This window comes from Chiloscyllium plagiosum, unplaced genomic scaffold, assembly GCF_037043375.1.
Source record: "Chiloscyllium plagiosum isolate Xiang-an unplaced genomic scaffold, Cpla_swu_hap1 HiC_scaffold_27, whole genome shotgun sequence".
NCBI classification, from domain to species: domain Eukaryota; kingdom Metazoa; phylum Chordata; class Chondrichthyes; order Orectolobiformes; family Hemiscylliidae; genus Chiloscyllium; species Chiloscyllium plagiosum.
The window spans coordinates 48,615,050-48,638,585 of record NW_028270165.1 but is presented as its reverse complement, the minus strand read 5'-3'; the positions used below and the strand labels follow the sequence as shown (position 1 = coordinate 48,638,585).

Below are 23,536 nucleotides of genomic sequence, written 5' to 3'. Positions count from 1 at the left end.
TACATATTAAGATATTCCTTTTAATGTGCACGCATCCGTTTGAAATATAATCTTGTCCATTTAAATCTCTTTATTTGCAGAAATAGCCCGTTAAAATGTCCATGCCTTTTAAAATGCAGATTTCCCCCTTTAGATATGACTCCGTTCCGTTAGATGTGGGAATATCTGTTTAAATTGAGCCGTGAGCTTTCCCAATGTAGACAGGGCTCCTGGAAACGTGGCAGTGTCCCCCCTGCAGCTGCAGAGCGAGACAGGAGAGTTTGTTTTTGTGAATGAGCAGTTGTAGCGCGAGGTGGCTGTTGCTTGGTGACGGTGAGGCTCCCCCGGCCCCGCCCATCCCCCCCGTGCAGACGTCACGCGGGGGCGAAGGCGGTTGGGAGGAGAAGTCGCTCGAGCGGGGAAGCGGCGGGCGGGCGGCCGTTAGGAAAATGGCGCCGTGCGGCCCGGGGCAGACACCCGTCACTGGGCACCGCCGCCTTCCTGGCGCAGCTGCTGAGTCACGGCCACACCGGCCGACTGTACAGCAGGCAGGAGCCGGTGAGCATTCTGGAGGCGGATGGGGTTAAGGGCCTGCTTGGGAACTCGTCGGCCGCCTGGGTGGTGGAGTTCTACTGGTCGTGGGGCGGCCCCTGTGTCAACTATGGGGCCACCTGGAAGGTACTGGGCCCGGGAGGTGAAAGGTGAGGCAGGTTGGGGGGGGACGGAGGGGAAGGAATGTGGGGCCTGTCCTGTCATAGTGACATTTTACACTCACTTTCCATCTGCTTTTACTGGCGCTTGTGCTGTTTCCCCCTCACTGTTTGTTTAATCCTTGTGCTGTTTACCCCTCACTGTTACTTGTGCAATTCCTTAGACTAGTGTGTAAATACTAGTGAAGGAGATTATGCACCAGCATATGTTCCTCAGTCATTGAAGGGCAGGACCTGTGGAGAATGGTTAGTAAAGCATGTGGTGTGCTAAGCCTGGTTAACATGGGTATAGTTTGTTATTTGTCAAATTATACTTTGTATTATTTAGAGTCGTCAGAGTTGTACAGCACGGAAACAGACACCTTTGGTCCAACCCCTCCATGCCGACCAGATATCCTAAATTAATCTCGTCCCATTAGCCAGCACTTGGCTCATATCCCTCTCAACCCTTCCCATTTATATACCCATCCAGATGCCTCTTAAGTGCTGTAATTGTACCAGCCACCACCACTTCCTCTGGCAGCTCATTCCATACACACACCACCCCACCCTCTGCATGGAAAAGTTGCCCCTTATGTATACCTTTTATATATTTCCGCGCTCACCCTAAACCTATGCCCTCTCGTTCTGAACTTCACCCCGACACTGGGGAAAAGTCAAAAACGTTGAGCAGCCAGACAAGATGGAAAAGCAATAAAATGTTGTGCCGTATGGGGAAAACAATTATGGCTCTACCCTTTTTTTTTCTCCTATTGGCATTTGACACTTAAAATCTGTCAATAATACCAGCAGCGCCACTGAGCATATTGTGTGCGTTCCTGTGTTAACAAGCACGGCCATGTTCACCGGTGTCACCAAAACATTGCACATGTTCCTCACTGTCGGCAGAAAGGTGTGAGACCTTCTTTTGATTTACCAAGAGTACGACACACTCATTTCTCATCCCCTTTTCCATTTATTTTCCATTGTGATGTTCAATTGTTGACTTGCTGCAACTGAAAGGAAAGGGAGTGAATCCAGGGAGGGGACAGACTTGGGAAAAGTTGAGCCAGGTCTGTGACTTAATTGGCAAAATAGACATGCAGGAGGCTGGAAGAACGTAGCAAGCCAGGCAGCATCAGGAGGCCAAGTCAATGTTTTGGATGTCACCCTTGTTGAGGACTGGGGATGGGTGTAGGGAGAGCTGCAGAACGATGTGCTGGGGGCAGGGTGGTGAATTGGGGATAGGCGGGGACAGGGAGAGGGTACAACCTGGTAGGTCAGTGGTAGGAAGGAATCTGGTTGGTGGCGGCAGGGAGGGGCTAGGAAGGAATTCAAGGGGTGGCGAGGGAGGTAAATAAATTGGTGAACTCCATGTTGAGTCCACCAGGCTGTAGGCTGCCCAGGTGGAAGATGTGTTGTTCCTCCAATTTGCGGTTTGGTTCGTTGTGGCAATGGAGGAGGCCAAAGATGGTCATATCAGAAATGGAGTGGGAAGGGGAATTAAAATGGGTGGCGACTGGGAGGTCTGGTCAGCCTCTGCGGACTGGTCCCCAAGTTTATGCTCAGTTTCCCCAGTGTAGAGAAGACCACAATTGGCAAACACGTGGCCAATGTGAAGTTAGAGCTTTTGCTGTGTAAAAAAAAAAGCAGAAAGGAGATGCTTTGTTTAAATGTTGATATAATGTTTTGGGATATGGAGAAAGTGAGGACAGCAGTTGCTGGAGATCAGAGTCGAAACGTGTGGTGCTGGAAAAGCACAGCAGATCAAACAGCATTCCAGGAGCAGGAGAATTGACATTTTGGGCATGAACCCTTTATCAGGAATGACGTGTGGATGTACAAAGGGACCTCGGCATCCTTTAGGAGAAAGTGAGGACTGCAGATGCTGGAGATCAGAGCTGAAAATGTGTTGCTGGAAAAGCGCAGCAAGTCAGGCAGCATCCAAGGAGTAGGAGAATCGACGTTTCGGGCATGAGTTTCCTGAAGAAGGGCTCATGCCCGAAACGTCGATTCTCCTACTCCTTGGATGCTGCCTGACCTGCTGCGCTTTTCCAGCAACACATTTTCAGACCTCAGCGTCCTTCCTCACCAGACAATGCCAGTTGTCAGGTGCAGCGAGCAATGAGTAGTGCAAGTGGTACATTAGCAAGAGGAATTGAGTTCAGAAGTGGGGATTTCTTCCTGCAGTTAAGGGGTCATTGAATATATTCAAGGCTGAGTTCATGTGATTTTTGAACAACAAAGAAGTGGATGTTTATGGGGCGGGGGGAAGGTGAGAAAATGTCTGGACATTCATTCCACACACAAACCACACTCTTTTTTTAAAAAAATGCTGCCCCTCAAGTCTTTTTAAAATCTTTGTTCTATCACCTTCAAAATTTGCTGCCTATCCTCAGTGACCTGGCCTCCATAGCTGTCTATGGCAATGAATTCCATAGGTTCACCACTGTCTGGCTGAAGACGTTTCTCCTTCTCTCTTTCTAAAACGTCTTCCCTTTATCTAAGGCTGTGCCCTCCGCTCCTTGTCTCTCCTACCCATGGAAGCATCTTCCCAACGTCCACTCTGTCCCGGCTGGTCAGTATTTTGACCCTTCAGAGTAGGGATTCGGTTCAGCAAAGTGAAAACAGAGGGGGCCTGTGTGGTATGGAGACTTTCAGCTTCTAGGGTATAAGAGAGCAAAGAGAGTTTGCTATAAGTTAGAATTTCTGGGGTGGGCAACAGGCTGAGGAGTGTCAGATGGAGTTTAATTCAGAGAAATGAGGTATTGCATTTTGGTTGAGCAATCCAGGCAGGACTGACAGTTAAGGGGAGTGTTGCTAAACAAAGAGATCTTTGAGTTGCAGGTCGATAGGCTAGTGAAGAAGGCGTTTGGTATGATTTCCTTTATTGGTCAGAGCATTGAATAAAGGAGTTGTGAGGTCATATTGTGGCTGTACATTGGTGAGGGCATTTTTGGAAACTACGTTAATTTCTGCTCCCCCTGATATAGGAAAGAACTTATGAAAATTTGAAAGGGGTCGTGAGAATGTTTGTAAGGAAAACTTGTCCTTCAGCATTTAGACTAAAATGTAATGTTGAATTATAGAACACATTTGCTCCACACTAGAAAATAGACAGGCAGGGAGGGTAAGGCATATAAGAACATTTGCCTTAACATCAGTGAATTTGTATAAACAGGATATTGAGTGATCACATTCACGGCAGTTCCTTTGTGAAATGAATAAGTGTTTGATTCTGACCTCGAAATGAAACTCGGTATCTCCCGAATTATTGCCTTTCACTCCTCCCACCCTGCCCCCTGTAAAAACGCCAACCCATTCTCCCAATTCCTTAGTCTCCGCCGCATCTGCTCCCAGGAGGACCACTTCCAAAAACGTACAACCCAGATGGCCTCCTTCTTCAAGGACTGCAATCTCCCCCCCGACGTGGTCGACGATGCCCTCCACCGCATCTCTTCCACTTCCCGCCCCTCCAACCGCCACCAGGACAGAACCCCACTGGTCCTCACCTACCACCCCACCAATCTCCATGTACAGCACATCATCCGCCGTCATTTCCGCCACCTTCAAACGGACCCCACCACCAAGGATATATTTCCCTCCCCTCCCCTATCAGCATTCCATAAAGACCACTCCCTCCGTGACTCCCTCGTCAGATCCACACGCCCCACCAACCCAACCTCCACTCCTGGCACCTTCCCCTGCGACCGCAGGAGGTGCAAGACTTGCGCCCACACCTCCCCCCTCACCTCCCTCCAAGGCCCCAAAGGAAACTTCCATATCCGCCACAAATTCACCTGCACCTCCACACACATCATCTATTGCATCCTCTGCACCTGATGTGGCCTCCTCTATATTGGGGAGACAGGCCGCCTACTTGCGGAGCGTTCCAGAGAACACCTCTGGGACACCTGGACCAACCAACCCAACCACCCTGTGGCTCAACACTTCAACTCCCCCTCCCACTCCACCATGGATATGCAGGTCTTTGGACTCCTCCATCGCCAGACCACAACAACACGACGGTTGGAGCAAGAGCGCCTCATCTTCCGCCTAGGAACCCTCCAACCACAAGGGATGAACTCGGATTTCACCAGTTTCCTCATTTCCCCCCCCCACCTTGTCTCAGTCAAATCCATCGAACTCAGCACCGCCTTCCTAATCATCTTCTGCAATCTTCTTCCTGACCTCGCTGCCCCCACCCCAGTCTGACCTATCACCCTCACCTTGACCTCTTTCCACCTATCGCATTTCTGACGCCCCTCCCCCAAGTCCCTCCTCCCTACCTTTTATCTTAGCCTGCTGGACACACTTTCCTCATTCCTGAAGAAGGGCTTATGCCCGAAACGTCGATTCTCCTGTTCCCTGGATGCTGCCTGACCTGCTGCGCTTTTCCAGCAACACATTTTCAGCCCTTTCACTGTTATCTGTCTAGTTCAGAACATGCAGTGCTTTTGTAAAAAAAAAAATCATATAAAGAAAGCGTGTTTGTCACAGCACCGCCTTTGTAAAAAAACTTGTGTATAAAGATATTATACAGAGTAGCCCGCCAGGGCTCTTGGAAGAAGAGTGACTGCTACTCTTCTGGGTTAATAGAATCCAGTTAGCTTGTCTTATAGGTATCAGTGTTATGCTGTAACGGTGATGGTATTAATGAAGGGGATAATTTAAAATTAAACTAAACTGTCTGTAAGAGTTTTATTTTTATTCCAGACTTCCAAAGAGTACGATCTCCGGGATGAACCAAGATAGGCTGACAGGTCTGAGTCCACAGGGGACTCCCTGGGCTGTCTCAATTTGGCGCTGCAAGCAGGGTTCCAACAAGGGCTACATTTGAGTGAAACTGGAAAAGAGGAGTTCCATCGAAGGGTTGGACTCAAGACCAATGGGCCCAAAGGTAAAATTGTACCTTGATTACTCTCTGTCTACATCTGTGTGGTGTTTCCCCCATTTCACTCTCTCGGTACCCTGACGGAACCCTAAATGAGATCGTTTAAATAGGACTAAAAACAGAAACTGTCAGGATTTTACAATGTTGAGAATGTTTTGCAGAAATCATTAGTCTTGTTGTTCATTGTCGGGTTGTTGATTAGTGAAAGTTTTAAGTCGAGATTATCTTCTCTGTTGTATCTATTCATCTTGGCTTGTCTTGCTTTGCTGTTTGTGTTGTTTGTTAGTTATAGTTTTGTTCTGTTGGGTGTTCTTCATTTATGAAATAGAGGGTGGCTGCTGCTTTTGTCATTTATATCAAAAAAAAGCTGGCCAGTGATACAATTCTTGCATACTTGGTTAAGCAACTATGTGCCACATCCAGGATTTATGAGAAATCTGGAATGTGAGTGCCTCATTTCTCTTAAAATGTTCATGTGTATGTACGAGAGAGTGCGCATGTGAGACAGACAGAGACTCAGCACTGATTCCCTGCAGCTTGCAGAAAGTTTAATCCTATGAGATTTGGTTTGGATGCACATTTGCTTGTTGATGAATGAATGTTTGCGTTTGTACTTTGTGGGGTTGGAGCCCTTGTTGATCAGTAGTTTTGTGAAGATTTAAAGTAGGTCGGATAACTATGAGTGTGCCCCTAGATAAGATGGAAGACAAATGTCCCCTAACAGAAATAACAAGTCTGTATTATTAATTATGAGAAACAATTAAGGAGAATATCAGCTGCAGCTGCTCAACAGAATAAGGATTGGTCTCTAGGAGGCACACATGATTTAACTCTATTCACTAAAATTGAACAAGGGATTTGGGGAAAAAAGAAAGGGAAGTAAGCAGAAAGAAGTCTTATCAGAGTGGGAAAGGGTAGCTCGGGGGAAAAAATGGGAAAAATCCATGCAATCATCATGGAGACAAAACTGTATTAAAAGGGGAGATAGTCCATTAACTGAGGAAGGATGTGAACTAAATTGGACAGAACTAAAACATAAATGTGAAGCACATGATTTAGAAGCAGAATTGGGATAGGCAAGGGAGAAAATTTAAAAAACGCGAAGATTCAGAATCTACGTTGAAACGTCAAGGGCACCAAAGAAAAAGGAAACTGATGAACAAACAACAGACTGCAATTGCAGCTGCGCAGGACGAAGCTGACAAGGACTGTTCCTTATACCCCACCCTCCCCTCTTCCATAGACCCATTACAAAGGAATCCTGATCCGTTTGTAGATGGTGGGGGAGATATTGATTCGGAGGAGGAAATATTTTATGCTTCTAATCCTGTCAGCTGACCACCTCCGGTTCCCTGCCTGAACCCTCCCCCCTTACTCTGATGACGAACGTGCCAAGGCTCATGACCTCTCCCCAGCTGTCCTGCCGAATAAGAATTCGGCTTACCACAAACCCGGTGCCGACTGAACTAGGAGTCAATTAAAATTAAAACCTGGAAGAAACACTGAAGAGACTCCTTTTGATTTCCACTGCCCCGAAACTAATAAGTCCCGAAGACACTGATGATTTGCAATCAAAGTCTCAGGACCTTAATATCAGACCTTGCACCCAAAAAGAAATTTCCCGAATAGAAGAGGTCCCTAACCCACAGGCTCTGAATCCGGGACAAGCCCAATTTATGGATCTTTATCAACCATGGAAACCTCATGACTCTCAAGCATTATCAATAAGGCTGCAGATTATTGAAGGAATCCTGAGGGATCTGTTAATTACATTAATAGGACTAAGACCATTTATAATGCTGCCTCCCAAGACCTAATTCACCTCAGAATGCAGCTTTTTGCCTGAAAAATGGGCGAGTTCTGAGAAATTTTACAAGGTAATAATCATACCCAGCTTGTAGTCTGGCACCCGGCGGAAACTATCAGATTGGATTATTACCTGTCTCCATCAAGCAGTGCATCGTGTAGTTGATGTGGGTAAAGTCTTAACATGTAAACCCAGCTCAGGCGAAGAGGCTGAGGAGTTCCTTACCTGTTTTAAGGAATGCTATGGCGCTTCCTCTGGTGACACTAACTACCGACAAGAATGATCATCCCAATTTAATGCCCTATGTATGATTCTTACCTGATCAGGTACAGGAAGCTATTAAAACCCACAATAACCACCGGCAAGATGCTGAGGATGCACAATTCAGCCGAGAGGTTTGTTACTTCTGAGAACTAAAGGATCCCAAGAGTAAGGCTACCATCGGCACGGTCAAGACAGAACTTGCCCAAACTGCAGTGGCTAACCTTAAACCCAGTATTCAAAGAAGACCTTTACGTCTGCAAGGTCAGTCAAGCTAGCAAATGAAACTCTCATACTATCGTCCAGTATGGCACGACAGTAGAAATGGTACTGTGTTTTCACAACATCCCAATGGACCTTGCGGTCCTCCTATGTATCCTTCCCCAACAGTCCATGTGCCCCTATACACCCTCTCATTACTCTTCACTTCCTCCCCCACCCCCTAGAGTCCCCCAACAACTACACCTTTGTTTCAATTGCAGTGAACCAGGACATTGGTCCAAGAACTGCCCTTTCCGTAGCAGTCCCTGGTTCATCACCGCAGTAAAAACAACAGACAATCTCCTGGTCTCCCTCCCCAGTGACCTCAGCAGGTTGCCCCTTTTACTGCACAAAACCCTTTTCAAAACTGACTCCCGGATATAGAGCACTATACTTACCGCTAGCCCAGAAGATGGACCTATGCTAATTCTTAACCATAATGGCCACGATATTGAATTTATGTTTGACACAGGAGCCACAGTTTCATCACTTCCCGTCCATCTTTCTAATGCTTTTGATTTTCAAATCTCTGATGATGATGAAATCCTGCAATGTTTTGATGGTTCCTCTAATAAACATGCATACGCTGTCCCTCTGACAGTGGTGTGGAAAACTTGTGCCACGCTCCCTTTTTGCTTTGTTGTTACTAATGGATTACGTATCCCTCTACTCGCTAGAGATCTCCTCTGTCCTCTAAATATTACTATTGAATGTCATGATGATGGTATCCTGATTCAGGATCCACCTCATTTTGTTCAATGCATCAATACCAAACCAAAGCCTCCTCGATGGTGGTCATTTGATTTGGATCCTTATGCTTTTGATCCTATTTTACATAACGTCCCTCACCCCCACATTATTTTAGCTTATGACTCATCCGGGAATGATCTCAGGTTTGAACAGATACTATAATCCCTTACTGGGCACGACTCAGCACGCTTGGGTGATTGGTGAGATCAGATCACCAGCTGGTGTCAGTTCCTCTTCATAGCTGGAAAACTGGCCCTCTCATTTTCCCCTGTGTCACCACTCACTTGAACCCAGAACATAAAACCTAAGAAGTAGGTTTTGACACTAAGACTCTTTTTGATCATGCTGATCAAACTTGCCGTGAAATTCAGCCGCTCACTCAAGGATCAATCCTATTTTATGTACAACCTTAGTCGATTCATGACAGCCTGCATCATCATCATGCCCACCATCACCTGCAGGACGCAGTATACCCTGGAGTCTGGGTGGACTCTAAAACACAAGTGGGCCTTGCTAAGGTCCCACCCATCATTGTTCTGATCAAACCTAATTCTGTCCTCCTGTCTATATCTCAATACCCCCTGAAACCAGAAGGTGAAGCTGGCATTCAACCTGTCATTGCTTTATTTCTACAGCAAGGCCTTCTAGTCCCATGCCATTCTTCTGTCAATACACCTATCTTTCCGATCCCTACACCGGGATGTCCTGAATGTCGTTCACGACCTTCGTGAAGTAAATAAAATCATTGAGGCTCATAATCCTCCAGTTGCTAATCCTGCTACTATCCTCAGCCAAGTTCCAGTTGATGCCAAGCTCCAGTTGATGCCAAGCTCTTCACTATCGTTGACCTCCAATATGCATTCTTTTGTCTTCCTTTGCATCCAGATAGCCCAATACATTTTTGCCTCCTTTTAAGGGCCACCAATATATGTGGACTTGCCTACCTCAAGGGTTTATTCAGTCGCCGACACTCTTTTCAGAGACTCTTCATGCCCAGCTTGAATTATTTGAATTTTCTGGAGACGCTACCCTAGTTCAATACATCGATGACCTCCTCGCTAGCCCTGACAAAGTGTCCAATCACACTGACTCCACTACCTTTCTCAACCATCCACATCAATGTGGCTCGCTTGTACCCCCCAGCAAAGTTAAGACTAATCAGAAAGAAGTTAAGTTCCTAGGTACTCTCATTTCTGAATTCGATTGGTGCTTGACACCTGAACGTATTGATCCTATTCTTTGTATTGCCCCTCCAACCACTCCTAAACATAAGGCAGTTTCTCAACCTCATCAATTATTGCCGACAATGGATTCCTAATTGTGCCCTTCTGACCCAAACATTATCTCCCCTGTCCTCGTCTAATGAGACTTAACGGTATGAACTCACCCCATAACAACTACAAGTCTTTATGGAGCTTAAAACTGCCCTCTCTTCAGCACTCACGCTAGGCCGACGTTTGTATGTCTGCCACTTTCATCTTTATGTTGCCATCCTTGATACCTGTGCTTCAGCTGTTCTCACCCAGCAGCATGGCTCCTCTTGGCGCCCTATTGCCTATTTTTCTACTCAACTTGACCCCATTGCTCAAGGTATGCCTTCCTGCACCCAGATTCTCTCTGCCATCCATACTATGGTAGTGGCTGCCTCTAATAAAACTTTACATCAAAATGTAGAAGTCTGTACCTCGCATTCTGCAGTATCCTTGCTGATTTCTAAATATACTCAACACCTCGTTAAGGTTCGTCTCAGTCGCTGTGAGGTTTCATTACTTCTGAATCCGTTTCTCTCCTTTAAATGCTGCTCTAACATTAACCCTCTACATTCCTGCAGGAAGAACCGCTTGAACTGCCCGATCCTCCCCATGATTGTGTTCTCATAAATGAACTTGTTACTAAACCATGTCCTGATCTTACGGACAACACAGATGTGATCAACAAAACTGGTCAAGATGCAGGGAAGATACTTGCCCAACTGTTGTCTGATTCAAATGGATGGAAGTTTACTTGCTGGCTATGATCGCTGTCTGGATGGATTGTACTGATAGTCCTTGGTCTCATCCTAGGAATATACACTGTCTTCCGCTTATGCATGAAATGGACTGTACATTGGTTTTCACCTAAGCCAAAGAAGAGTCTGCTTAATTTCCCCTTGTCTAACCCTCTACCTCTATGCCTGAACTTCCATGCTGAAATCCAGTATCTTTCAGACTCTGCTTCTCTGGACGATGACCTGGCAGAGGAGGCACTTGACTTATTTGAAAATACAAATTGACTGAATGGACTAATTATTGTTATAAGCCAAGTAGTTGTCATGAAATAACAAAAGAAGGGAATAAGAAAGTCTATAGCATAAAACTTGTTTTTAAACATTTAAACTAAAATATAATGTTGAATTATAGAGCACATTTGCTGCACACTAGAAAATAGACAGGCAGGGAGGCTTGGTAAAAGGGGAGAACTCAAGGTATGCAGAAGATAACCAAATGATAACAGGATACCCTAAGGCAATTAAGTACATTTGCCTTAACAGTGAATCTGTGTAAATAGGACACGGAGTGATAACATTCATGGCTGTTCCCTTGTGAAATTAATGACAGCGTTTGATTCTGACCCCGAAACGAAACTTGGTACTGTCAAAAACCTTGTAATTGACAGTCAGGTCCTGTTAATTATAATAGATTCCTATTACCCTTTGCAAGCTAGGCAAACAGAGGGAAAAACACCTTTGCTGTTAAAAGTCCCTGACTTGAGAGTTCAAAAGGACAAGAGAGAGAAACCATTGTAGCGCTGGGGCTCCCGAAGCCATTAAAAAATTACCTGCTTTGGATTGAACGTAATTGTATTTTTGAGACTTTATGATGGTACTGAGTAGCCATTACTGGTTATTAAATATGAACTCTGTAAAAGGTAACATTGACGAAGCTTTAACTTACTTGCTGTTCTTGCAGACCACTCTACAGACCTTTCAGACTACCCCACTGTCAATTCCAACAAATCAGATCTTATGTCTTATTTGAATCACAACCCTGAAAAGAGAACATGTTTAATTCGAAGACTAATGAATCAGTTTAAATGCAACCTTTTGGTAACATCTCAGCTTCAGGTACAGTATGATTCAGTGCCTAAAAAGCAGGAGTTTACTCCTAGCTTAGAAATTATTCTCAGCCTAACATTGAAGAGATTCAGGCACAATGTGTCAGGAAGCCATTTTATGGTCAAAAGTTTGCCCTCCTGCTAAGAAGCCGTTTTGGAAAATAAGTGTATCTGACTTGTGACCTGTGCAAGGTTAGGAACTCTCCAATTAGCTCAGACTGGTACCTCTTTATGATGGGAGTTTATCTCGCTAGCAGGCACCTAACTCGGCTGGATATGTTTTTCTCACCTGATGAATGGCTTAGGGCCTGTAGGAGTGATTAGTCAAGCGTACAGGGACCTGTCAATTAACTTTTCTTCCTTACGAATTAAGAACATGCAATGTTTTTGTAAACCTTTGTGTAAAGGAAACCACTTTGTAGCAGTATATCAGAGTAACCTGCCAGGGCACTTGAAGTGGAGATGACCTGGGGGGTGCAGTGAGAGAGGGACACACTGAAATCTTTGTAGAGGGAGGAAGAGAGCTTCTTCAAGGAAGGCATCCTTGTAAGAGGATTCGCAGTAGGTTGAAGTCTTTGAGGAGAAAGTGAGGACTGCAGATGCTGGAGATCAGAGCTGAAAATGTGTTGCTGGAAAAGCGCAGCAGGTCAGGCAGCATCCAGGGAACAGGAGAATCGACGTTTCGGGCATAAGGTCGCCTCTCAGCCTCCGACGCTCCAGGGAAAACAGCACCAACCTATTCAGCTTCTCCCAATAGCTCAACGTCCTTCTAAATCTTTTCTGAACCCTTTCAAGTTTCACAACAAACTTCTGACAGGAAGGAGACCAGAACTGCACACAATATTCCAAAAGTGGTCTAACCCATGCCCTGTACAGCTGCAACATCATCTCCCAACTTCAATACTTGATACTCTGACCAATAAAGGAAAGCATTCCAAACGCCACCTTCGTTATCCTATTTGCCTGTGACTCCACTTTCAAGGAGCTATGAACCTGCACGCCAAGGTCTCTTTGTTCAGCAACAGTCCCTTGGATCTTACCATTAAGTGTATAAGTCCTCCTCTGATATGCTTTTCCAAAATGCAGTGCCGCATATGTATCTAAATTAAACTCCACCCTGTTATCCTCTGAGCTAAGCATCTTCACTGTCCACTACACCTCTAATTTTGGTGTCATCTGCAAACTTAGTAACTATACCTCGTATATTGACATCCACAGCATTTATATAAATGATGAAAAGTAGTGGACCCAGCACCCATCCTTGTGGTATACTACTGGTCACAGGCCTCCAGTCTGAAAAGCAACTCTCCACCACCACCCTCTGTCTTCCTACGTGTGAGCTGGTTCTGTATCCAAATGGCTAGTTCTCCCTGTATGCCATGATATCTAACCTTGTGAATCTGTCTCCCTTGGAGAATCTTGTCAAACGCCTTACTAAAGTCTATCTAGTACCCTGGCATGTAGGCCGTCAGGCCCAGGGGACTTGTCTGCCCTCAATCCTAATAGTTTGCTGTGTACCTTTTCCCTCTCAAAGTTGATTGTTTAAGTTCTATCCTTTCTATCACCTCTGACTTGCCCGTTCCAATAGGAATGGTACTATTGTCCTCCAGCTTGAAAACTGAGGAAAAGGATTGACTTAGCATCTCTGCCATTTCAGTGTTCCTCCTATTAACTCACTGGTTTCATTTTCCAAGGGACCATAGCGACTCTGTTCCCTTTAGCATGCCAACAGAAGCTTTTGCTATTCCTTTTGATATTTTGCGCAAGGTTTCTTTGGTAATTTATCTTTATTCATTTTTTTAGTATCCCTTCGTTTTACGTTTGCAAGTTTTCCAATGTTTCAGCCTTCGAGGTCTGGAATAACATTTCGGAAAAGACTGAAAATGTTTAAAACAACGTTAAAACTTAAAGACAAACCCACCTTTCAGGTGGCTGGCGAGGGGAGCAGGGAACACATTCGCCCCGCCCCCATTGTCTCCGATTGGTTGGATGCCTCGTCGAACCGCGCCCAATACACGCGGGGTGACGTCAGGTCTGGCCACCCAGCCCCTTGTGAGTTGGCGCATGTGCAGTGTAGGTCATGTAGCGAGACAAAGGCAGTGTTACTGAGTGTGGGAGAGGAATGGCGCCGGTGGCTTAAGGAACAAGAACAGGTACCGCTGGAAAAGCTGAGCAGCCCTGGCTGCATGTGTCAAGAGAATCCGAGGGAACGTTACGGGTCCAGTGATCCTCCTTCAGAACAGAAACAGGTTTCGGAAACATCCCGGAGAGGTCGCCAGGCCTGAGCGCCCGGGGAGAGGGGACAGTGAGTACCTCCCTCGACACTGTCCTATTCCCCCCGAGTCCAGGAACTCCCCACATACGTTCGAGACATCACCCACGCCCTCCACCTCCTCCAAGACTTCCGTTTCCCCAGCCCCCAACGCCTCATCTTCACCATGGATACCCAATCCCTCTACACCTCCATCCGCCATGACCAGGGCCTCCAAGCCCTCAGTTTCTGCCTCTCCCGACGTCCCCAACTCTCTTGTTCATCTGGCTGAACTGGTCCTCACCCTTAACAATTTCTCCTTCGAATCCTCCCACTTCCTCCAGACCAAAGGGACAGCCATGGGCACCCGTATGGGCCCCAGCTATGCCTGTCTCTTTGTTGGCTACGTAGAACAGTCCATCTTCCGTAATTAAACCGGCACCACTCCCCACCTCTTTCTCTGCTACATTCATGACTGCATTGGCGCCATCTCGTGCACCCGCGAGGAGGTTGAGCAAACTTCCCTGACACATTCCATCCTGACCTTAAATTTACCTCGACCATCTGACACCTCCCTCCCCTTACTGGATCTCTACATCTCCATTAATAACGACCGACTTGACACCGGCGTTTTATAAACCCACCGACTCCCACAGCTACCTGGATTACATCTCTTCCCACCCTACCTCCTACAAAAATGCCATCCCGTATTTCCTATTCCTTTACCTCCGCCGTATCTGCTCCCAGGAGGACCAGTTCTACCACAGAACACACCAGATGGCCTCCTCCTTAAGATACTGCAATTTCCCTTCCCACATGGTTAAAGATGCCCTCCAAAGCATCTTGTCCACATCCCGCACCTCCGCCCTCAGACCCCACCCCTCAAACCGTAACAAGGATAGAACGCCCCTGGTGCTCACCTTCCACCCTACCAACCTTCGCTTAAACCAAATCATCCGCCGACATTTCCGCCACCTCCAAACAGACCCCACCACCAGGGATATATTTCCCTCCCCATCCCTTTCCACCTTCCGCAAAGACCGTTCCCTCTGTGACTACCTGGTCAGGTCCATGCCCCCCTACAACCCACCCTCCCATCCTGGCACCTTCTGCCACCGCAGGAATTGCAAAGCCTGCGTCCACACCTCCTCCCTCACCACCTCCCTCCTAAAGGAGCCTTCCACATCCGTCAAAGTTTTGCCTGCACATCCACCAATATCATTTATTGTATCCGTTGCTCCAGATGTGGAGACTGGACGCCTTCTAGCAGAGCCATTAGGGAACACCTCTGGGACACCCGCACCAATCAACCACACCGCCCTGTGGCCCAACATTTCAACTCCCACTCACACTCTGCCGAGGACATGGAGGTCCTGGGCCTCCTTCACCACTGCTCCTTCACCACCAGATGCCTGGAGGAAGAACACCTCATCTTCAGCCTTGGAACACTTCAACCCCAGGGCATCAATGTGGACTTCAACAATTTCCTCATTTCCCCTTCCTCCACCTCACCCCACTTCCAAACTTCCAGCTTAGCACTGTCCCCATGACTTGTCCTACCTGCCTATCTTCTTTTCCACCTATCCACTCCACCACCCCCTCCCCCATACCTATCACCTTCTTCCCACCCCCACTCACCTATTGTACTCTGTTACTTTCTCCCCACCCCCACCCTACTCTCATTTATCTCTCCACCCTTCAGGATCTCTGCCTGTATTCCTGATGAAGGGCTTTTGCCCGAAATGTCGATTTTACTGCTCCTCGGATGCAGCCTGAACTGCTGTGTTTTTCCAGCACCATTCTAATCTAGACTCTGATTTCCAGCATCTGCAGTCATTATTTTTACCGAGAGGAGACAGTGAGACAGGGGAGGATTGGGAACTGCGGGAGGAGGTAGACCGAGGATTTATAAAGTCCTAGGGGAGGCCTGAGGCTGCGAATAAAAGCTCCACAGGCCCAGTGTTTACTTTGCTTGGGGAAGGACCTCTGGGGGCAACTGGTCGCCATATTTGTGAGGGTAAGACGCATGTTGTCTTGGGGCGGGGAGCGCGAGCATTCATGTTGGTGTGGGCACCATCAACTGTCATTTCTGGGAGAGAATTCTAACTTTGTGGCAGCCTTTGTGTCAACTAGGATTTTCTCATTCTGGATGTAAGTTTGCTCGCTGAGCTGGAACATCATTTTCAGATGTTTCATCACCATACTTGGTAACAACATCAGTGAGTCGAGTTAAACACTGGTTTCTATTTATGTCTTTTGGTTTTAGGATGGGTGATATCATTTCCGTTATTTTTCTCAGAGCGTGGTAGATGGGGTCCAAATCAATAGATTTCCAGTTGGAATGACATGTTCCAAGGAATTCTTGTGTGTGTTTCTGGTTGGCTTATTGGATGGTGGCTTGTCATAGGATGGATGTATGGTCCCAGTCAACATGGTGTCCTCCTTTGTCTGTATGTAAAGATACTAGTGATAGTGGAGCATGTGTTTTTGTGGCTAGTTGATGTTCATATATCCTGGTGGCTAGTTTTATTCCTGTTTGTCAGATGTAGTGTTTGTTACAGTCATAGAATCCCTATGTGTGGGAATATGCCCTTCGGCCCAACAGCTCCATACCGACCCTGTAGAGAGTATGCCAGCCAAGCCCATTCCTGTACAATTACCCCTGACTTATGTACCACTATGGGTAATTTTAGCATGTCCAATTCACTTCGCCTGCATATCTTTGGATTGTGGGAGGAAACCGGAGCATCCGGAGGAAACCAACACAGACACTGGGAGATTGTGCACATTCCACACAGACAGTCGCCCCAGGATGGGATTGAACCCGGGTCCCTGGTGCTGTGAGGCAGCAGTGCTAACCACTTGTATTTCAACAGTCTTTCAACTTTAAACACATTCATCACAGTCTTCCCAGAGGATTAGACTGTTCTCTCTCATTAGAGATGGCTGGTGGTGGTTTATCTTGAGGGTCACCACACCTCAGCTGAGGGGAAAGGCCAAGAAGGAGATCCTCACATTTCTCCAGCTTGGGTGATACATAATGTGAAGCACCTTGGTATACTTTTGTTGAAATGTTATCATTAGTATTAGCTGCTGCTGTTGCTGTCATTTATTGGCAAGACTCATGTCAAGTGAAACAATTTCAGGAAGAAATTGGCAGCTGGCAGAGCTCCCCCACCCAATGCCAAAAAAGTGAATGCTTTTATTGTGAAAGAAAATTGGCAAAGAAAAGAAAATTAAAGTGTCATGTACTTTTAGAAAGAGTGGAAGGGTTGATTTTTCAAAATAAATAAAAACAACATTTATGAAATGGAGCAACAAACTAAATTAACAACTCAGGTTTCTTTTCACATAACTGCACTACCGCAAATGTCTGTATTATGGGAAAATGTTATGTACTAAAATCTGTTCTTATTTTGTAAAGAGTCAGGTCAATAGGTTTAATTTTGTCAACAGTGATCAATAAGATCTTGATTTATACAGCATCTATGTGAGATCCACTGGGAGTTAATATTTGATCGAGTAAGCCTCCACTGACCACCACAAGAACAAAGTTTTTCCCTGTCTGAACTGTCAAAGATGTGCTTTCTTCACAAATTTTAACTTCTTGATGTGTTTGTACATCTTGCAATATTTGATTTTAAAATATGTAATTTACAGTGAAAATGAATTGTTTGTGCTTTTTAATGTTGATTTTAAGGTACGCTGATAAGAAACGATGTATGCATTTAGGCTGTGTAAAAATAGAATGCTTTTCATACTCAAAGTTGCTGTGCAAACAAAACACAATTTGGGAGGTGATGGTTGTTCCCTATCTCAAAGCCAATATAAATAATACCTGTGGTGTCAACACATGCAACCACTGCCTTTCACTCTTTTTAAAAAATCATTGGGAATTTAACACATCACACTACTGCAGCAGTATTGGAGCACGTTACATCGGGCTTCCAATCAGGATGCTGTCACAAACCTCAACCTAATTTGGGATGTTGGGGAAAGTGCAAAATAAATGAATCACTAGTATATACCCTGTGGTTAAAGAGCGCTACAACAGTATTGTACGGACATGTCAGCTGTCTTGGTGAGACCTAACTTTACTCTGCGACACCTTGATTGGTTGTCGCTGACTGCATGTAAAACGAAACATTATGGAGTAAAGACATTTTTGCGACTGAAAATGTTTTATTTGGCCTTCAGCAGTCACACCTACAGTTTTACCATATATTTTGCTGCTTATTTTGATTTAACTTGATGATGATATGTAACCTCAGTTGCTAAACAACCCTCAGTGGAGCCTCAAGCGTTATTTGAGATCCAACACAAAAGCCAATTTCTTCCAAATACAAAATGTTGCTGACTACAAAGAAAAATCACACAAAAGCATTTATCCACACCCAGATCGATTTACCGCAAGAAATAGCAGTATTGGCCATTCTGCTCCACCATTCAGTGAGATCATGTCTGATCTGATAACCCTCAATTCCATTTTCCTGCCTTTTCCCCAAAACCCTTGATTCCCCACTGATCTTCCTTTGACACCTTCAATTTTTCAGAAGTTTAACTTATCTAGAACTTTGAAGACTGAGACACTTGGACACACAGTACCAACATCAATCCTTGTTAATTGTCCTTGCTTCTGTGCCACAGAAAATTGTTTTCTGGATCCTTGTTTGAGTCTACAAACTGCTCAATAAGCTCAAACAACCCTCTTCTGTTCTTCTCATGAGCTGATAGCTCCATTTCAATGAAACTGAAAAAGCTTCCCATCACTTTTGGTTGCAGCCAATAGGGCCAGGATTAAAGATGATTCTCATTTTCCTAAATACTTGAAATAGATTCAATTAATTTTAAACAAACAAGTTCTGATACATGTTCAGGTTCGTTTGAGAAGTTCAGCAGAATTGTTTTTCTCAGATGGGACAGTGAAACTTCTTTAGATTGTTTCCACTATTGGAGGTCTACCTCCAGTTCTTTTTCTTAGCACATTATAATGATCTTCTGAACTAGTTTTATTTCATTATATCCATCCCTTCAAACAAACCAATTCTTCCCATAAGTAAATTCATCCATCTCCAGCACATTCTAGGTGATATTGTTCCTTAAATTCCATTAAAATGTCCTATCTCTTTCCTTAAATCTATGCCCCCTAATTGCTGAAGCCGTCCACCAAGGGGAAAAGTTTCTTCCTATCTAGACCCTAAGTGTCTTATCTGTACAAACAGGTCCTCACCCATCCTTCTCTGCTCTAAGGAAAATACCCTCAGCCGATCTAATCACTCTCATAGCTGAAACCCACCAAAATGCACCACCCTGGGTTAGTATTCCTTTCTGCACCCTTTCTAGTGCCATCACATCCTTCTAATAATGTGACGACCAGATCCAGTACTCCAGCTGTGGCCCAACGAATGTCTTGTACAGTTCCATCATGATCTCCTGGCTCTCATGTTCAATGCCTTAACTATTGAGGGCAAGTATTTCATCTGCCGCCTTAACCATTTCATCCACATGTCCTGTTGCCTTCAAGAATCTATGAACACATATACCTTTTTCTGATCTTCAGTACATTCTAAGTTCTTGTGATTCATCATGTACTCCCCTGCCTGTTGATCCTCCTGAAATGTACCATCTCAATCTTTTCAGGATTGAACTCCATCTGTCATTGTTCTGCCCATCTGACCAACCCATCGTTATTGCCCTGTAGTCTAAAACTTTCCTCCTTGCCATATATTAGTGTGGGTTCTGAATTTCTTTTGGGCCTGATTTATTTAGGTTGCTATGTGTTTATTTTGTGGGATATTTTAAGAAGATTGGGAGGACACTTGGAACCAGTATCTGTTTATACCCAAAGAAGAAACTCAAACCAGAATTTTTTTTTATCCAATGTTTTCCCTGGTAACATTTTCACAATGACTTCAATTCCTGCAACACCCTTAGCTTAACTTAAACTATGTTCAAATCGAGACATTACTGAATGGAGATCATAACTTCTTGTACTATTAAATCTGTCTCCAGCAATGCTGCAAATTAGGTAACCTTGCATTATTATTTTATAACTGTGCTCAAAACCTTTTCTAAAAAGTGACCGGATGAAGATTGAAGTTGACTGAACTGCTTTCTTCATTTTAAAATATTGCCAAAAAAAGTAAATGTTCAACATATGCAATATTTTTCTTTCTCGAAAATAGGTAATGAGGTGAAAGGGAATAATGGACAAAGCAATGAAAACAATGCTGACTCTAATTCAGCAAGTATGTTCTTTTCAATAAATTTAATTCAATATTTACATTAATTACAGTTATGTGAGTGACACAAATAACAATACTTTAAGGCTGTTACTTAAGTTTAGAAATTCAATCACACTCTGTGTAGATGGCTTAAAATCATTATATCAAAAGCTTAAAGCGCTTGCATAAAACACAACCTCAGTTATGTTCATTATTTCCCAAAATGGGTTATCAAGTAAAAGGGAAGTATCATTGGAGATTTGATGACAGCGGGCAAAATGGCAACTCTAATTTCGCAAGTATGCAAGGTTTAAGCTTAAAATGCATGACAGGTTTATTTATCCAAGAAATAAGCACCTTTACTCTCTCTAATATTAGCTCCAATTATCAATATTTGATATGAAATTAGAAGATCTAGCTTGAGAAATCTACAACGTATTGCCACATGCTTGCCATAAGTACGACAGGAACACAGTAAAAGTAGTGAAAATTAAGTCAGATCTTTGTGGTTACTGATCCATAAGATACAGAAGCAGAATCAGTCCATTCGACTTGTTGAGTCTGCTCCACCATTCGATCATGGCCAATGTTTCTCAACCCCATTCTCCTGCATCCTCCTTGATTTCCTTACTAATCAAGAGCCTATCTTTATCTGTTTTAAAAGCACTCAGTTACTTTCCTCATTTCAGTGGCAATGAGTTCCACAGAGTCAGCTCTTTCTGACTGAAAAAAATCTTCCTTATCTCATCCCAGCATTTCTTGCCACCGAGAACTATGGGGGCAGAATCCATGTCTATACTTCCTTGCATGGTAATTTGTAAATAACATTTGTTTTTTCAGGTTCATTAGCTGCTGCTTAAGTGTGTTGGTAGATTTGTGGGCTACCATGATGCGGAGAGGTTTGAGTTGTCTGGACATCATTTCACAGATGTCTTTGTAAGGTAATGTGGCTAGGGTTTCTGCGCATGTGTCTGCTTGTTTGAGTTTGTTGTTGAGAAATCAGCGGACAGGGTTTATTGGGTACCGTTCTTCTTGAATATGTTGTATAAGTATTTATCTTCTGCTCTTCGTAGTTCCTGGGTGGTGCAGTGTGTAGTGGCTCGTTGAAATAGTGTTCTGATGCAGATTCGTTTGGGATGATTTGCTTCTGCATTAGGTACTTGAGTCTGTGTATGTTGTTTTCCTGTAGACGTTAGTCTGAAGTTCCCTATTGACTGTTCGCTCTACTGACATCTAGGAATGGCACTTTGTTGTTGTTCTCCTCTTTTGTGAATTTTATGCCAGTAAGGATATTGTTGATGGTGTTGTAGGTTTCTTCTAATTTGTTTCATTTTCTGATGACAAAGGTGTCATCACTGTGGCGGACCCAAAATTTGGGTTGGAGCATTGGGAGGGCTGTTTGTTCGAGTCTCTGCATTATTGCTTCTGCTAGGAACCTTGATATTGGTGGTCTCATGGGTGTTCTGTTGATTTGTTTGTAGGTCTTGTTATTGAATGTGAAGTGGGTAATAAGTGGTCCACAAGCTTGACAATGTTATCTTTGCTGATGAAGTTGCTGCTGTTTGGTGTTTGTCTTTGGTGGTTCTTGTAGTGTAGTCAGTGTTTCTTTGGCCACGTTGATGTTAATGGATGTGAACGGGGCTGTTATGTCAAAGGACAGCATAATTTCATCCTCTTCTATCTTGGTGTCTTTGGTGTTCAGGAATTCTTGGGTAGAGTGAATGGAGTGGCATGAATCTTCGACTTGGTGTTTTAGTCTTCACTGGAGTTCTTTGACTAGTCTGTATATTGGTGGTGTTCCGGGTAGTGAGACTATGGGCCTGAGGCGGGCGGGGGGCTCCTAGTTTGAAGAGGAGGAGAACAACAACAAAGTGCCATTTCCTAGATGTCACAGTAGAGCGAACAGTCAATGGGGAATTTCACACTAGCGTCTACAAGAAACAATACACACGGACCAAATACCTAACTACAGAAGCAATCATCCCAACGCCCACAAACGAAGCTGCATCAGGAGATTATTTCAACGAGCCACCACACATTGCAGCACAGAGGAACTGCGAAGAGCAGAAGAGAAATATGTATACGTACTCAAGAACGGATACCCAATAAACCCAGTCCGCCGATTTCTCATTGATGCTTCCAAGCTAACCCTCAAATTTGGTTTGTCCCTGCATTCTTTCCTGGCTGTCTTTTGTGGGTTTTGAAAACTTTCCCAATCCTCTGACTGAGGATAAGAGTTGGGAAGTTGTGTTGTGGCTGTACAGGACATTGGGTAGACCACTTTTGGAATATTGTGTGCAATTCTGGTCTCGCTCCTATCAGAATGATGTTGTGAAACTTGAAAGGGTTCAGAACGCATTTAAAAGGATGTTGCCAGGGTTTGAGCTGAATGGGCTGGGCTGTTTTTCCTCGTGCATCAGAGGCTGAGGGGTGACTGAGAGTCAATAATAAAATCATGAGAGGCATGGATAGGGTAAATAGACAAGGACATTTCCCTGGGTGAGAGAGTCCAGAACTAGAGGGTAAAAGGTTTAGGGTGGAGGAGGGCAAGATTTAAAAGGGTCCTAAGGAGTAACCTTTTCATGCAGAGGGTGGTGTGTGTAAGGAATGAGCTGCCAGAGGAAGTGGTGGATGTTGATACAGCTATGACATTTAAAAGGCATCTGGATAGGTATATGAATAGGAAAGATTTAGAGGGATATGGGCCAAGTGCTGGTAAATGGGACTCGATTAGGCTAGGATATCTGGTTGGACCGAAGGGGCTGTTTCTGTGCTGTAGATCTGACTCTGGCTTGCCACTAACATTTGCCATGTCTGTATGTTTAGTTTCTCTCGGGTTGTCTGTGTCAATGCCTTAATGTCACATTCCACCCACCACATACCACCACCACCACAGGGACGATAACCAATTCATGTCTTTTTTTTTATCAAGAAGCTGTATTGCAGGTTCAACCCGAATTTACACTTGTTTTGCTTCCCAAAATCAGACTTGCTCACTCTCAGCAATATCCCAATATCCTGAAAGATATTAATTTTCACGTGGTGTTATCCAAAATTCGAAGGTGTCAGTCCTGACGTTTTTGCTTTTTCTGTCCCTGTAAGATCCTGAATCAGCAACTTCAGGAGAATTAATTTGAGGGAGTGAGAATGGAGGAAGAGAGAGAGAGTGGGATGCTTTCAATTTTGTGGAACAGCAAAAGAAAAAAATGTTCTGCAGAAAGTGGAGTAGCTTGTTCTGAATTTCTACCCTGGACTGACCGTGATGACTTTTGTAATCTCTTTTTTTCCCAGAGTATTTGAAGATCTGAAGACTGAAGTTTAAAAAAC

The 23,536-nt window shown here is 44.6% G+C and overlaps 2 long non-coding RNA genes across 2 annotated transcripts in view; both read left to right on the top strand.

Annotated features, from left to right (window-relative positions):
• The first annotated feature begins 469 nt into the window (after positions 1–469).
• The window catches only part of LOC148143947 (uncharacterized), a 32,166-nt gene continuing 9,099 nt past the window's right edge, over positions 470–23,536 (top strand). The window contains exons 1-2 of the long non-coding RNA XR_015751349.1: positions 470–680; positions 5,385–5,568. This is a non-coding gene — a long non-coding RNA (uncharacterized LOC148143947). The remainder of the gene's footprint in view (positions 681–5,384; positions 5,569–23,536) is intronic.
• LOC148143949 (uncharacterized) lies at positions 13,826–23,530 on the top strand. The gene is made up of 3 exons (XR_015751348.1): positions 13,826–16,002; positions 20,171–20,233; positions 23,501–23,530. It is a non-coding gene; the product is annotated as an uncharacterized LOC148143949 (long non-coding RNA).